This window comes from Rissa tridactyla, chromosome 12, assembly GCF_028500815.1.
Source record: "Rissa tridactyla isolate bRisTri1 chromosome 12, bRisTri1.patW.cur.20221130, whole genome shotgun sequence".
Lineage (NCBI taxonomy): Eukaryota > Metazoa > Chordata > Aves > Charadriiformes > Laridae > Rissa > Rissa tridactyla.
Window position 1 is genome coordinate 6,215,722 of NC_071477.1, and position 15,628 is coordinate 6,231,349.

The window sequence follows — 15,628 nt, forward strand, 5'->3', positions numbered from 1 at the left end:
TTGTCCTGTCATTGGGCACCACTGAGAAGAGCCTGGCCCCATCCTCCTGGCACACAGCTGAGGGCAGAGGTGCCCTGATACCACAGCTGTGCAAGCAAAAATCAAGGAACCGACAAGAGCCAACAGAAACCCCTTTCCCCAGAGGGATCAGCCCCTCAGGAACGGGGCTGAGTGAGGACGGGAACCCCTGCAGACAAGGATGGGGAGGTTGTCTCCCACAGGGCCTTGCATGGCAGAACAGCTATACATGGCTGCACTACAGACAAAACTTCACTTGAATGCAAAACCAGAAGCTTTTAGCATCCTGTCTGGTAGAATCAAATTTTTATATCCTTCCATGCCCGGTAAATTCTGTTCACAAAGAACAGGAAAAAATGAAGTAAAAGCCTTAATAAATGCTGGAAGAGCAGGGAGCCCACATCAACTCCCAGCCCAGCGTAGCTCCTGGATAATATAGGCAATAGTTTATTTTTCTCTCCAGTATCATTTTCCCAGCTTGATCTCTACTGTCGCAGTATGATGGTTTCACCCCATTAGCCTTGCTTAAAAAAGTGATCCCAGGACTGTGAGTGTTATTGCCCACATAAATCAGGAGGCTTTGAATACGGAGCACCTTTAAATAAACAGCTGATGGAAGTGAAGTTCCGGGATCATTATTAATAGCTTTTCATTTCTGTGTCCGCTGTGCTGTGACATTCTTTCCCAGCAGAAAGCCTCCGCTTCCTATCCCCAGTACATCTGATCCCACGAGTCCTCCAGTCAGAGTGAGTGACTGCACCTTTGTGTTAATTGCATAGCCCGTTCCGCAAACTGAATGCTAATACTAACTAGCAAGAGGAAGGGAGTTTGCAGAGCGGGAGCGATGGGACGGTTTGAGGAGAGGCACACCAGCCCCCCGCCTTGTCCTGCACACAGAGGTGAGGAGCGCTGCTCCTCTCGCCTCCCCTTAAGGAAGGGCAGATCCAACACACACCACTGAAGGCCACAATGGGTGACAGGGTCCTGCTCCGTTTCTGTCCTCTCTGCCCAGGGAATGTGTCCCGTACTGGCCAGACCCAGGCTTTCCCTGCTCCGCCAGCTCCATCACACTTCTCACATACCCCCCCCACGAGCAGAACGATGCCGGCCACCCTCCTCATCGCAAACATCTCCTGGCTGAGTCCAACGGGACACAGAGCCTTGGAGAGGCAGCCACCACAGAACAGCCCCGTCAGTACTTACAGGTGCTGTTCAAAGACTTTACCTGGCCAGGTCCAGTTTATTTTTCATTAGCACGCCTTCTTCAGGGAGCAACCACTCTCCTCCCTGGAGGTGGAGGTAGCTGGTGGTGGACTTCAGCTATTAGGGGCTCTCCTGAGAGCTGCGGGCAGGTGCACAGCAGCCCAGAGCTCTGAATGCCATGGGGCAGATCTAAGAGCAGCAACAGCTAACACCAGAGAAATGCAAATCATCCATTCCCCTCTCCCAGGGTGATGAGCCTGGGACAGGACTAGACACCTCATCAAGAGGGACCTTGGCCACCTGCTCTGTGAGCCCCCTGCTTTGCTGCCAGCACTGACACACAGGCACTCCTGGTCTGGATTCCCAAAATCTTCATGCCTTGGACACAAGCAGAGTTGCCAATGCTGCTGCTATGTCAGCAAACGACATCTCACCCCAGGTCTGTGGCTCAGAAGGGATACCAAGGTTCTCCTTTGTGTAGATACAGCAGGAAAGACCCTTCAAAGCTCAAAAGGGGAGGAGATGGTCCTGCTGGTGGCCAGTCCCAACACAGCCACCAACATAAGTGCAAGTAAAAAGGCTCCACAGTGGCCAAAGAGGCTGGCACGGGCTTTACGGTCTCCTGATCTTTCTGCCCTTTCAGAGAGACAAGAACGGAGGGTCCTGCTGCTACACCCCACCCGCAGTTCCATTTTCCTTTTCTTGAGTAATGACACCACATACCGGTCACAGTGCTCAAGGAGAATACACAGGGTAAGTAAATATGCGAAATGGCCTGTTGCTTCAGTGACCTTTGCAGGGTATAAATCAAAAGGGCTGCAGACAGCAGCAGACTCCAGGAACAGGTGATGGCTTTTGGTTTTACTGCCTGCTGCTTGCTCTTTCCCAAAGCCAGTTCTCAGCAAGGAGATTTAGGACACAAGCACCAACACAGGCATAACCTATGAGAGCGCCAAAGTGGAAGCCAGCATCAGAAAACTGTGGCACGTGGCTGAACGAAGCTGAGACACCGCTACAGACAGGACACGCCTTTCTTGGAGGACTTGAAAAGGAAAAAAATAAAGTGTTAAATCTGTCCCTTAATTTCAGAGCCCTTCCCTAGTTAGAGTCTGAATCATTGATGTGAGGATGGACCAGCACAACAGAGCCATGTCCTTATGACAAATCAACAAGAACAGCTTCGGTTTCTGGATCTGATTCTGCAAGCCAGATGCAGTGCTAGCCTTCCCTCTGCAAGAAACTCCAACGACTTTGTCAGGTGGAAAAAAATAAATAAATAAAATTTGATTCCTCCCCCACCCCCTCCAGTGTTGTGTTTGCAGACTGTGGACCAGCAGCCAGCAGTCACACAGGACTTTTCGAGCAAGGGAAATGTAGTGGGCACCACATCTGCAAAACAAGACAGCCTCCCTGTGTCACTGGAAATGCTGCTTCCCGACCACCGGGCTTCAGCATCCCGTGGAAGCATCAGCTCTCAGCAGAGGCCAAATGTGCAAATTGCAGTTGAAAAGGAGAACATTTCTGAAAGCTGGATGCACGTGAGCACAGCTGACTAGGACAGAATCCACAAGTAGCTTCACTTTAATGTCACTACCAAACCAATGGCACAATGAGGAAGGGACGGACTGGGAGCTGTGGGAACAACCACTCTGCTCAGCACAAGTGATAAAGGGAAATTAATTGGCCAGTTCCTCAATCAGGCATAAAGGTTCAGGGCTTTGGTGTAAAACTCCGTCAAAAAAGACTGGCATCTTAACTTCTGACATTCCAGGACAGACACAGGACACAGTGTGGGGTTTTGCACAGGTCACGTATTCCACAATCAGGCCCTTTGCCTCCGCCAGTCCCGGCAATAGTGAGACGATGAGAATCTTCTCTCTCCAGCACACAGGCTTTGAAGGGTCTTTCCTGATGTATCTGCACAAAGCAAAGACCTTGGGACCTTGTACGTAGGTTCTAATGTTATTATTATCAAAAGGAATAAAGAGGGACATGGTGAAGTAAGAGGCAGCAAAGCAGCCCAGGGAACAAAGGGAGGGAGAGAGAGAGAGAGAGAGATTACAGTAGCAACAGGGAGGACAGAAAAGCGAATGGACAAAGTGCATGCGAAAGAATAGAGCCAAGGAGAGATATGCATTCACGTGAGCAGGCAGGATCGTGCTGGCACACGTGAGTGCGTGTGCACGCAGGAGGGGGCACGGAAACCCACACGGACAGGTGCAGGCATTTGCAGCTTGGAGACCTTCAGACCCACCGCGCGTTCGCAGCCCCGCACTGCTTCGGCAAAGGGCTCCCCCAGAACACCCCAGTGCCCACGCAGGACTTCTGTGGCCTAATCCACTCCATCCAGCACACAGACCCAACAGCCACTCGCCGCTGGTGACAGTGAAAGATCTTCACAGCCAAAAGAAAAATGGCAAGAAGGTGGCTCCGAGTTCCCTCACCAGGAGTGCCCACCCTTTCCCCAAAGCAGTTCCGTGCTTGAGAGGAGTGAGCCAGTGTGTGCACTGGCAGCACACACGCACACAGACACACTCCCACTTTCCCGTGTGCAAATGTGGCTTTTTCTGGCTTTGTCATCCTCACGCACTTTGTCCATTTGCATCCCACTCTCTCTGTCACTACGCTGCAGACCCCTGCTGTCTCTTCCCCTTGTTCCCTGGGCTGTTTCACTTCCTCCTCCCTCTCCACACTCCTCGTTAGCTCGTTCAGTGACAATCATGTTAGAAGTCACACACATAGCCCCGAAGTCCCTAATGCGTGCTTAAGCAGGAACAGGTCCATCCAGAGCCCACCACCCCAACCCAAGCAGCCTGATGTAAAAGTGCTGACAACCCAAATGGCACGGGCAGCCTTACTGCGGCCACGCTGCGCCATTCCCCTGCATGCCCCCACACCAGCCTCCAGGCCCCCATCACTCCTAACACCACTGGAGATAAACGTTGGACTGGCCGAAGCCAACTAAGATGTGCTGAGGGACATGGTTTGGTGGTAACTTGGCAGTGCCAGTCAACAGTTGGACTTGATGATCTTAAAGGTCTCTTCCAACCAAAGCTATTCTATGCAGATAAACGTGCTCCTTCGTGTCCTCCCCTCTAAATAACCCGCTGGGCTGGCAGCAGCCTCAGGCAGAGTTTGGGCACCCAAAGCCAAGCAGTGTCCAGTCAAAAAGCCATTCTCCCGAATGCTGGGCTCAGAGCCATACACATCACCTGCCACCCAGCTCTCCCATCAGACCTGACAGTGAACCGACACCAAAACTCGCCCCTGAGCATGCAGTCACTGTGATTCAAAAACAGAGTAACAAGACACAGGTGCCCTGAGCTGGGCCAACACCAAACTTTTAAGAGGTTCAGGACAGAAACAGACACAAGCATTACATTTGTCCAGCCCCCATGGTGGGGTGCACCAAAAGCATTAGCTCATGAAACTGCTTTCCTCATCCTGGTGCACAGAGACGCGGAGAGACCTCGCACACAAACCATATAAAGCATAAACTTATCAAACGCTTCACGCATCGGCTAGAAAAGGAGAAAGAAAACCCGTCATTACTATTTCTAAATATACTTGGGAGGCACCAGATAGCACAGTGAGGGACTAGATATAAAAAAAGATAGAGATGAGTCTCAGTACCAGCCTTTGATCGCTCACAAGGGAAACGCACGTGCTGCCTTGTGGAAGCCAGGACCAGACACTGTGTCCTACCTCTGCCTAAGCCCAGCTCAGCTGTGGTTTAAAGAAAAGGCCTTCCAGCCTGGTGCTTCATGGTCCCTCCCTCTCATTTCTATTTCACAGCAGACAGCTTTTTGCAGCCAGGACACAGCTCAGTATCAGCAACACAGACTCAGCTGCAGGATTTTCTGGTTCTGGGACAGCCTAAGGTTTGGAAAAAGCCTCCCTAGAAACACCAAACCCAACCGGAGCCTGTGCCCAGGAACTGACGGGAGACACTCAGCAGCAGCCACAGCCCCCGAGCGTGGTCACGGGTCAGACCCTGTCCTCCCAGCCCAGCGCTGGGATGGACCAGGGCTAATTCACACCAGCAGAGCCAGCAGCTCACCGCATGCGTGCAGACCTGCTCCGTGAGGCTTGCTTTCCATCCCTCTCTGTCTTCTCACTCCGGAAAGCATGCCTGGCAGCATCGCAGGCAGCAGCGTGCCCCTGCCCAGGACAGCAGGAATGTGCCTTTGCTGTCAGATCCACAGGACAGAGGCCACATCTCCTACACACTGCCCAGGTCTAACACAGGGCTCTTTTGCAAAGGGCACCAGGCACATTCCTGCAGTGTGGGCACCCCAAAGGGACACGCAATTAAAGGCATTTAACAGGCCCTGTACTGGGTCTGGCTGGGATGGAGTTAATTTGCTTCATAGCAGCTCAAATGGTGCTGTGTTTTACATCTGTGACCAAAATAACTGATAACTAACGCACCAATGTTTCAGCTATTGCCGAACAGCGTTTGCACAGCAGCGAGGCCTTCCCTGTTCCTCACTATGCCCCCCAGGAAATAAACTGGGGTTACACAAGAGGTTGGGAGGGCACACAACCAGGTGGATGACCCAAACTAACCCAAGAGATATCCCATGCCATCTAACATGCTCAGCAATAAAGAGGGAGAGGAGAGGTTTATAGCTCAGGAACTGGCTGGGGATCAACCTGCCCATGGAAGGCGCTGAGTGTTTGCTTTTGCGTCCCTTGTTTTGTTTTCTTTCTCTCTTCCTCCACTTCACCTTCGCTTACTAAACCATTTCTATCTCAACCCACAAGTTTTCTTGCTTTTACTCTTCCCTTCCTCTTTTCCTGTCCCATTTGGGAGCAAGCAAGCGGCTGTGTGGTGCTTAGCTGCTTGCCGGGGTTAACCCACAACAGCCCCAAAACACACGGCAGCGCTGCTGCTGGCCAGGTTCACTGCCAGAGCAGAGGAAGTCAGGCTGACCCTGTTCCGAATGCATTCACCAGAAAGCGGCAGCCATGGCACAGTGAGAAGCTGCCACTCGCACAACAGTTTGAGCCTCTCTCGGTCCTGTGATGTGAGCTCACGTCTCCCATCCCGGAGCAGCCCAGCACCACCAGCTCACCCGGCTGCCGTCACCTCCCAGTGAAGCACTCCCCACGCATCTCTAATTCACCAAAGCATGTCAGCACTGTAGATGCAAAACCAATTATTCCAGCCTGAACTGATGGTTCCAGCATCCTTCCCAGCCAGACACGAATATCCCATTGCACAAAAATGCAAACAGCTTTTTCAGACCAAGTCCATAACTGCTCACCTGTGGTTGCCACTGTAGCTGGGGAAAGTTCAGTGCTTGCATTTCACTTCATTCCTCAATCACTTTGTGGTACTGGTGTGATTGGTCCTCTGGGTCTGAGTCCCCACACAAGCCAGAGCCAGGAAGGACAGATAAAGGTTTGGCTGCCCCAGAGGCTTAGAAACCCTCATGGTCTGGCCATGAGGAGCCCTGGGCTCCAGGTGTGCTGGAGCAGCATCACCTGCCAGCACAATAGTCACTTCTCTGGGCAGGACTAACAATGTCAGACTTCACAACCCCAGTTCCAGCTCACAAGCTTTGGTCTGCCTTAGCTAATCCACTGCCAAGTCCCAGGCAAGGCAAAGGTGGTCAGCTCTACATCTGCAGGGTCTGCCACTTTCCCTGGTCACTCACCCCACAGTCCCTGGAGGCTCGCAGTTGCAGCCCTGGTCTGTTGCGTGCCTTTGGCTTGCCCGCTGCCCACACACCGAGCTCACCAAGGCACTACCATCAACCTCCACCATACCTGCCACAGAGGCCGTTCACGTCTTGCACGGCCACCAGAAGCTGGGCCGGATCAAACCCACCCAAGGCTTTACCTGAGAGATGAACTTGGGCGGCAATGCAGAGAGGAGGGATTTCGGAAGGGCACGGTCGCTTCTCAGCCTCAGTGAGACTACCTGAGCCGCTGCCCAGTGGAGGGTCCTAGTTCTAATCTCATCTCTCACAGCACCTTTCAAATTAATTCGTTAATTGGCATGTCAGGCTGTGCATATGAAACGAGGATGCATGGCTCCCTCTGCCGGCACCCGGTCCGAGGAGGAGCCCCTCGCCCTCTCTCCTCTCCAAAAAAACAGGGAAAACCCATGGAAAAAACAGCCCGCCACCCCTGCGGCCACCCAGGGAGGGCGTGGGGCAACTGTCGGCGGGCAGAGCTGAGCCGGCACCTCCACGGCAGCTCCCAGATGTGCCATGGGATGATTCCCCCCCTCCTGCGTTGTGGTGCAGGTGAGGATGCCCAGCAAAGGTGCGCCCGCTTTTGGACAGTGTTACTGGAGCAGGAATTTTATTGCAAAAAATGTCATGCCATTGGGGGAGGGCCCAGGAGGGCTGTGGCAAAGGGGCATTCAGCTGACTTTTAAATGTTTAAGCAGGGATGTAATTTCTTAAGGACTCTGCTGATGCTCAGCTATTCCTACCTGCCTGCTAGCAAAAGGTTCAGCTGTGTTTCATAAGTGGGAAGGCAGCCAAGCTCAGAAAGCCAGTGAAGTCCAGCTCCTGAAGGAACCCCTCAACTGTATGTCCTCAACCTTCTAGACCCCAGTGACAGAGGAAACAATTCCCTCTCCCACACATGCACAACAGCATCCCCAACAGCCACGTGCCTTGTCAGGGCCATAACAACAGGGGAGAAAATATGTTTTCACACTATTAAAAAATGGAACAGTGAAAGTCCATAAGGAACCAAGGCCAAGGGTAACTGGAGTTTGGTAGCAGGTGGTGGGGGACAGTGTCCTGTCCCAAGTTAAAAAGCCCATTTGCTCACATTTAGTATGTGCCCATCTCAAACTGCTCCTCTCTAGAGAGGGTGACAGGGCGCTGGTTGTGGAGAGGAGGAGGTGCTCTGAGCTTAGGAGCCACTTTTAATGACAAGGATTACTGGAGAAACAGCATTTTGGGGATTTGGGATTCCAGGAAGCAGCTGCAGTAGGAGCAGAGGGAGATAATCCCAGTGTGACAGACAGAGATGCTGGAGAGGGAGTGCAGCATCCCCAGGCACACGCAGAAGCTACTGTCTTGCACAGGGCATCCCACGCAGGGGGAACAGCATCCTGCAGTAGAGAGACTCTGCCAAAACAAGAGCCTGTCCCAGGGCTCCTCATGGCCAGACCATGAGGGTTTCTAAGCCTCTGGAGCAGCCAAACCTTTATCCGTCCTTCCTGACTCTGGATCATGTGGGGACTCAGACCCAGAGGATCAATCACAATCAGGAAGCCCAGCCCCCCAGCCAGCTTGCAGCCCCCCAGCACCCTACAAGGGAACAGGCAGCAAGGGGAATCCAGGCTCTGCCAGGGAAGGCAGCCGGGGATAACCGAGAGGAGCAGATATGGGACAGTGCCTGGGAGTGGAGTGGAGGATGCATGCCCCAGGGCACCCATCTTCAGTGGGCAGGCATGGGACCTCAGACCCTGCATACAGGGGCCTGCCTGCACACAGCTCCGGAGTGTCAAGCCATAGGGAAGGGCAGCAGTGGTCCAGAAAGGACCAGGGACAGACGGGTGCCACCCACAGAGGCTGTGCTGAGCTCCCTGGTGCTGCTGTGCAGAGCGACGGGGGACAGGGGTTCCCTGGCTGCCACCCAGCCTGCAGCTGGAGCAGGGGCTGCGTGCTGTAAGGTGTGGGCTACAGCTCAGCTGCAAGAACAAGCTCTCTCCTGCCAGCCCAGCATCAGGACCATACCACACACTCCCGCTCTGACTCAGTTTTGCAATAAAAACCTCAGGCAAAGGCTAGCTTACCAAAGTGGTGTTTAAATCCCGTGCTCGCTCCTGCAGCTGCTCTTTCCAAGCGCCTGGCGTCTTTGCTCTGCTGGGTGTACGCACCTTTCCCATCCACACGCACACCACTACCTGCCCGTGCCCACACTCACAAACTGGCTTCTGCTAAAAGGAACTCAAAGCTTTTGTGGCTCCATTTATTGCCCACGATGTTTCTATGGCGACTCCCTTCACATCCCCCCATTGGCTGCAGAAAGCTTCTGGCCATCAACAGCTTCAGGTGAGTTGAGGACCTCAAGCTTCAAGTCACCTGCAGTTGTTAATGCCACCAGCTACAGTTAATTAGGAGGAGATTAACAAAAACCCACCTGAAGTGGCAATGGTGAGTGAGGCCAGCAAGTAAAGTGGAGTGATCCCATGTCTCCTTTCCCTGGGTGTTTTCTGGAGTACTGTAGGGAGCAACAGGGAAGGGTAGGGGGGATCTGCAAAAGGGCGTTGGACAAACAGTTCTGCTTTCATGATTCCCTGGTAGGACTTCCCTATCAGCAAGGCTCACACAGCTGCTGTCACTAGAGCACAGGACCACTTCACCCCTTGCAGCGGCTGCCCCTGACACCCCGCTCCCCAAACCAGCTCCTGGCTCTGCTTGGTGAGGACCAAGCTACACGGTTCTACAGGGCAGCTGCAGGTCCATGGCTGTTGCTGACAAGCACCAGGCCCAGCATCACCTCCATGGCACCCACAGCTCCCATCATCAGCCGGTCAGGGCCAAATTCAGCACAGGCGACAGCAGTGACAGAGCGTGCGGGACAGGCAAGGTGGCTCTCTGCGGAGCAGACCCTGCACGCCACAGTTTGGTAGTGGTGTTAATAGGGACTTTGCCCAGTCTCAGTCCTGCAGGGTGAGCTAGGGTAGCTCTCTCACAAGAGATCCGAAATTAGGAAACGCAGCGCTGAGTAGAGTCAAAACTGAATGAGCTCTGTCGGGCTTATTTTTCCAGGCTCGTTGATGGTGCTGCCAGAGTGAGGGGCAAGGAAGCGGGCAAAAGCAGGGCAGCGAATGGGGCACAGCACGCAGAGAGGAGGCCAGTGCAGGTTTCCCACAGACGAGAGAAGCGGGGCAGGATGGGGAGCCCAGAGAAGCGCTGCCATTTGCTGAAAAAATGTCCTTAGGTTGCAATGAGTATTATACCCTTCATTTGTGTTTAGTGAGCTATCCTGAGATGGGGCACCCAGCAGAAAGGAGACACTTTCTGAACAGCACTCTGATTTTCAACACTGCTTGTAGCAATCATAGAATCATAGAATTGTCAGGGTTGGAAGGGACCTTAAAGATCATCTAGTTCCAACCTCCCTGCCATGGGCAGGGACATCTTCAACTAGATCAGGTTGCTCAGAGCCCCATCCAGCCTGGCCTTAAAAACTTCCAGGGATGGGGCTTCCACCACCTCTCTGGGCAACCTGTTCCAGTGTTTCACCACCCACATGGTGAAGAACTTCTTCCTAACATCCAGTCTGAGTCGACCCATCTCTGGTTTTGATCCATTCCCTCTAGTCCTACCATTAGCCGACATCTTAAAAAGTCTCTCACCAGCTTTCTTGATGGCCCCCTTAAGATACATGAAAGCTGGTGAGGGACTTTTTAGGATGATCCAGTCCAAACTGGGCCCTTGGGCTGCAGCATAGGTGGACCAGCTTTGGGCTGGCTGCCTTCCCAGTGCCCAAGGGCACAACTGCCCCCACTCTCAAGAAGAACAATGCAGGGCTTCAGCTTAGCAGGGTCTGTCCTCAATGTTTTGTTCAAAGAAGCCTTATAGAACCTCTGGGGAGAACTCCCCGACAGCACCAGGGCCTCTATCCCCGGTGTAGACACCCACCACCACCACAGTGCACCGGTGCACACACTCGTCTCCATCGCAGCCCTTCCCCATGCAGAGCGGCCGGGTGAGCGCGGCAAGGAGGCGGCAGAGCAGGCACTCTGTCACCCAGAGTTTGAAGATAAAAGCCATGCCCAGCCCACCGAGGCACAGGCAGCCCCAGACCAACCCATGCACCCCCCTCCCGTTCGCCTTACATGCACCAGGTGATGTTAACAGCAAAGGGAGCTCTGCAGCGGCTGCACACCCGGCTGCCACCTACCACGGACCAGAGTGTCCCATGGGCCCTCAAAGGAAAAAAAAAGGTGCCACAACGCTGTAAAAGAGCCAGAGACATCCCTTTGCAGGGAGAACTCAAACCACACTGCGAGAGGATCAGAGGAACTGCATCACCAAGAAGAAAACCCACAGCTTCTTTAGGAAAAGAAAGAACCTACACCCTCTTCAGGCATCCCGGCGGGTCCTGTGGGATTAGGGAAGGCACGGATTGCTGAAGAAGACATCCGCTTTTGTTACCCAGGCATTGCACTGTGGAACCAGCACTAAAGTGCCATCCAGCAACCCGTCCCCCAGAGGATAACACAGAACTATCTCCTCTCAGCCACAGCATGAAAGACAAATGAAAAGAAAGAAAAATGAAGGAAACGCAGAGCCAGCCTAAAGTAAAGTCTGGACTAGCTTCTGTAAACAGGGTTGTTGCAAAGGAAAAGACTGAAAATTACTATAATGTGCCTTTTATGGGCTTTGCAAATAATAAAAAGTGATGATTAAATGAAAAAGAAATGATGAACGGGGAGGATGGGTCTCTGCAGCGGGTACTGGCAGGGACAGAGATCCCTCCACGGCCCCTGCACAGCTCTGCGAAGGAGAAACCAACTCACAAACTGGATGCAACTGCAGATACAGATGCCTCACAGGGCTGAGCACGTAGTGGGCACCCAACCCATGCTCGGTGAATGGGTCAGTCCCAGTCCAGACCCCTGAAATGAGCTCCCCACACACCAGGTCTGCACGGGAGCAGGGAAGGCTGATAGGCAGCAGTTTGCTGCCCAAACCCAGCCACAAAGTCCCAGTTTTTCTGTGGCTGGGAAAAGCAACACAGCTCACAGGGACATGCGGGCATGGGCTCTGCAGATGCTAGAGCAGCCGAATCCAAGGGGCAGAGCTCGGCACCCTCACCTGCAGCCCAGGGCACCACCACACACAGATGTCACCCCAGGACAAGGTAGAACCTGGGGAGCCCTGCTAGCTGGAGAGCCAAGGGTGTGGGGCAGGACGCCCCCAGGGCTACAACCAGGGTCGGGGGCAAAGCCGGTTACATCCCTCCCCATCGGTCATTCCCTTTCCAAAGAAATGCCATGGAATAAACCAGTGGCAGAGACAAGAGAGATCCAGGGAACAGCAAGGCGCGGTACACCAAGTCCACCTCAGGCAAGGAATTTTGTTGGGACTCACGCCCACCTAATCTTTACATGTGATTTTTCCAAAAAAGCAGATCGCTCAAAATGGCCCGGGCCTCGGGGTATGTATGGACTTATCTGCAGAGAAGTGTCATTGCTTGTAAACCCAAACACAGTTGCATAACCGCATAGTTAAAAGATAACGACACGAAGTCATACATGAGTGTATTCTTAGGTACAAATACTCTTTAGCGACCTGATGTCGAAAGAACACAAGGATCACCACGCTCTTTCTTCTTCAATCTGTTTCTCTTTACTTTTCAAATACGGGCTTTCAAAACGCAAAAGCAATTATTTGAAAAATATTTGAAAAAAAAATATGAAAAATAGGAAAAATTCCTTCAAAGGAATAACATCAGATCGAATCCCACTTAAAGTCCAGTTTTGTTTCAAAGCTTACATGAACGGTCTAATCCTTCTAATGAAATAAAGTCTGGGGGTAGCAAAAGGGATTTCAAACAAACAAATATTCCCCCCCCCAAAATATTTGCAACCGAATTATACTACTATGGGCTAGTGATTAGGAGCAGGAAAGTAAAATTGGCTAGGAAAAAAGCCTGCTGGCTCAATATCATTTTTGAAGTGCAAAAAACCAAAAAGCTGATCAGACAATATATACAGCAAACAGTAAATTATGACCCTGTTCTGAGAATCCTTACACACAGGCAAGGAGCTATGGATTTTTCAAATATGATGTTGCATTTTAAATCATGAAAATACCATATTATTTGATACGGAGCTAGGAAAAAGAGGATATTAACTGTTATTTTCAATGCACCAGCAGCCTTTTCATATTTTTTTTTTATTTTTTTTTTCTGGAGACCTGCTACGTTCTTTTGAAAAGAGTTTTAAAATTGACCTTGTTTCAGTTGCCACTTCTCTGTCCTAGGTATGAAATCACCACATCATATCATAAAGTGTCAATGCACCAAAAAGCAAAGGGCATTTTTTTATATATATTTTTTTCAGGCAGGAACAAAGCTGGCTCTTTTTACCTATGAAACAGCACACACTTTTTCTTTCTCGAGCCCACCAATTTCAACATTGCATTATTCAGCAACCGGCATTTCATACAGAGACCTCGCCTCGCCTGCTCTGACCCCCACCTCGCTGGAGCGCAGAGGTGATGCAAAAGTCAGTACAGAATCTGGGCCAGTTTATTCAGATTTTAGTGGGCTCTACCCCGTCAACATTTTCAGGGATTTCATCCAGGAGCAGCAGAACCACCCTTTGACCCTGAACACAAACAAACACAGTATCAGCACAGGAAAACCGTTTCAGAGTCTTGTTTCCATTTCCTCCTGCTATGTGATACCCAAAGCCAGAGAAGAAATTTATTTTCAGCATTTGAAAACTGACGGACCAGGATCACGATCTCCGACCCTGATAATTGTTTGCTGCGAGTGCTCCTTACCCGGTGCTCATGAAAGGGGTGGAGAGCATCCACCGGTCTCGTAAGGGAAACCATGGCAAAGCCCGGGCTCTGCCTGAGCTGGGCACGAGATCTACAAGTACAGAGACTGCAGGCTTCAGCCATTCTCTGAACGTTAGGCACCCTGAAGAGGCAGAAACAGATCCCAAAGAAGCAGTCATCATCTGAGGTTTTCTTGGTGGCATGCAGGACTATGGTATCGGCTGTTGTTGCAACACATGGTATTTTAACAGCACAGATATTTTAATGCATGGTATTTTAACGTGTGGTATTTTAACCCTAATCGCAGGGACTGAGAGGCGCATCTCCCCATTTATTTCCTCAGGCCACGCAAACAAGCTCTGGAGAACCAGAGCTCTGGCGGAGCCACCCTTCTTAGCCCTCTCAGGTCCAAAGGTGCTTCCCTGAGATGCACTGCGCTGTCTTATGAAGTTACGTCTGAAGTCTGAGCCTGCCTCTCCTTGCTGCTATCTACACCATCATCCCTGTGACTGGTCTTGTTCATGTATAAAATGAGGTTAGAAGAAAACACAACGCAGACCTCTCCAGATTGTAAGGGATGTTACAAGTGCCAGAAATCAAACAAAAAAGAGAAGAGAGGCACCTATGGCATCCCTCCTTCCCCTGCCGGCACCGCGAGCGACCGCAGGAGCCTGGGTGCCACGGGATGTGCTCCCAGGACGCTGAGCAAGACGCACTCGGTGCTGGCAGCTCTGGGCCTGGGTGAGCTGCTGTAGCTGGCCACGCAGGAGGAGCAGACGTGGCTGCAGCACTTGCTCCCAGAAGGCCTGTGCACAGCCATTTGGGAACCACATTTTAAATGAGGAAAGTGCTAGTTTTAGCACAGTTATTTTTAGTTTGTTGTTAGAAAAATGTGGCTCCGTAAAGAGAGATGTTACCCTGCCTGCTAAAAGGACTCGGGCAGGACTCCTCAGGCATCTCGGCTGCACGTTCACACACATGCCCGAGCAAAGCCCCTGTGGTAATTAGCGTGACGGGCTCTGGTCTCAGTAAGAAAAATGAGAAGACAGCTCTGGGGTAGGAAGGAGCCCAAAAGAGAACGTTTGAAGGTACCACCGCTTTAAAAAAGAGCTGCAGCTCCTGAAGCACCCGAGCGCTTTAACTGAGGGTATGCCGAAGCCCTGCTGCTGCCAGAGCCCTGGGTACCACACGCTGAGCATCCTGGCGGCGATGCCCAAAGCGGCACCGAATCTCCGGCTTCACCCGCCCTCCAACACCCAACCGACCCAACGCTGCCGCCCCGGCGCCGGCCGGGGACACACCCCGGGGGTGCCGGGGCCGTTCGGCCCGCGGTGGCGGCGAGCCTGCCCGCAGCCCGCGGTCCCGGGGCGGCGGCGGCGGCGGCGGGGCGGGGGGGACAGGGCCGAGCCCGCCCTCCCCTGCGGGGAGCGCCGAGCCGCAGCCCCGCCGAGCGGCGGCAAAGTTTGCGGTGCGGCGAGAGGGACGGAGAAGTTGGGCTCCCCCCGCCCCGCCGCCCGCCCCGGTTCTTACCTGGGGCGGCGGCCGCGGCGGCCCCCCCGTGCGGGGCTCTCGGCCTCCCGCGGCATCCCTGGGCACGGAGCCCCGGCAGCCAGGCGGGGAGGGGATGGCAGCAGCCTCGGAGCCCCCGGCCCCGCAGCCGATGGCAGCCGCGGCGCGGCGGGCGGCGGCGGCGGCGAGCGGAGCCGGCTGCTGGCACCGGGCGAGCACGGCGCGAGGCGGGGCGCGGGCGGCGGGGTGTGTGGCTGGGGATGCATGTGCGGCGAGAGCCGCCTTCCTCCCCCTCGCTTCCTTCGCTCCCTTCCTTCCCTCCTTCCCCGCCAGCCCTGCCCAGCCCAGCCCAGCCCAGCCTCTGCTGGAGACTCTGAGAATGCAGCGCCGGGTTCCCCCCC

At 53.2% G+C, this 15,628-nt stretch overlaps 1 protein-coding gene across 3 annotated transcripts in view; it reads right to left on the reverse strand.

The window, feature by feature from the left end:
• Positions 1–15,384, reverse strand: part of CDH22 (cadherin 22) — a 105,001-nt gene extending 89,617 nt beyond the window's left edge. For all 3 annotated transcript variants that reach the window (XM_054218850.1, XM_054218851.1, XM_054218849.1), the window contains exon 1: positions 15,249–15,384. The gene's annotated coding sequence lies outside the window, so the exon portion shown is untranslated. The remainder of the gene's footprint in view (positions 1–15,248) is intronic.
• Between the last annotated feature and the right edge of the window lie 244 nt (positions 15,385–15,628).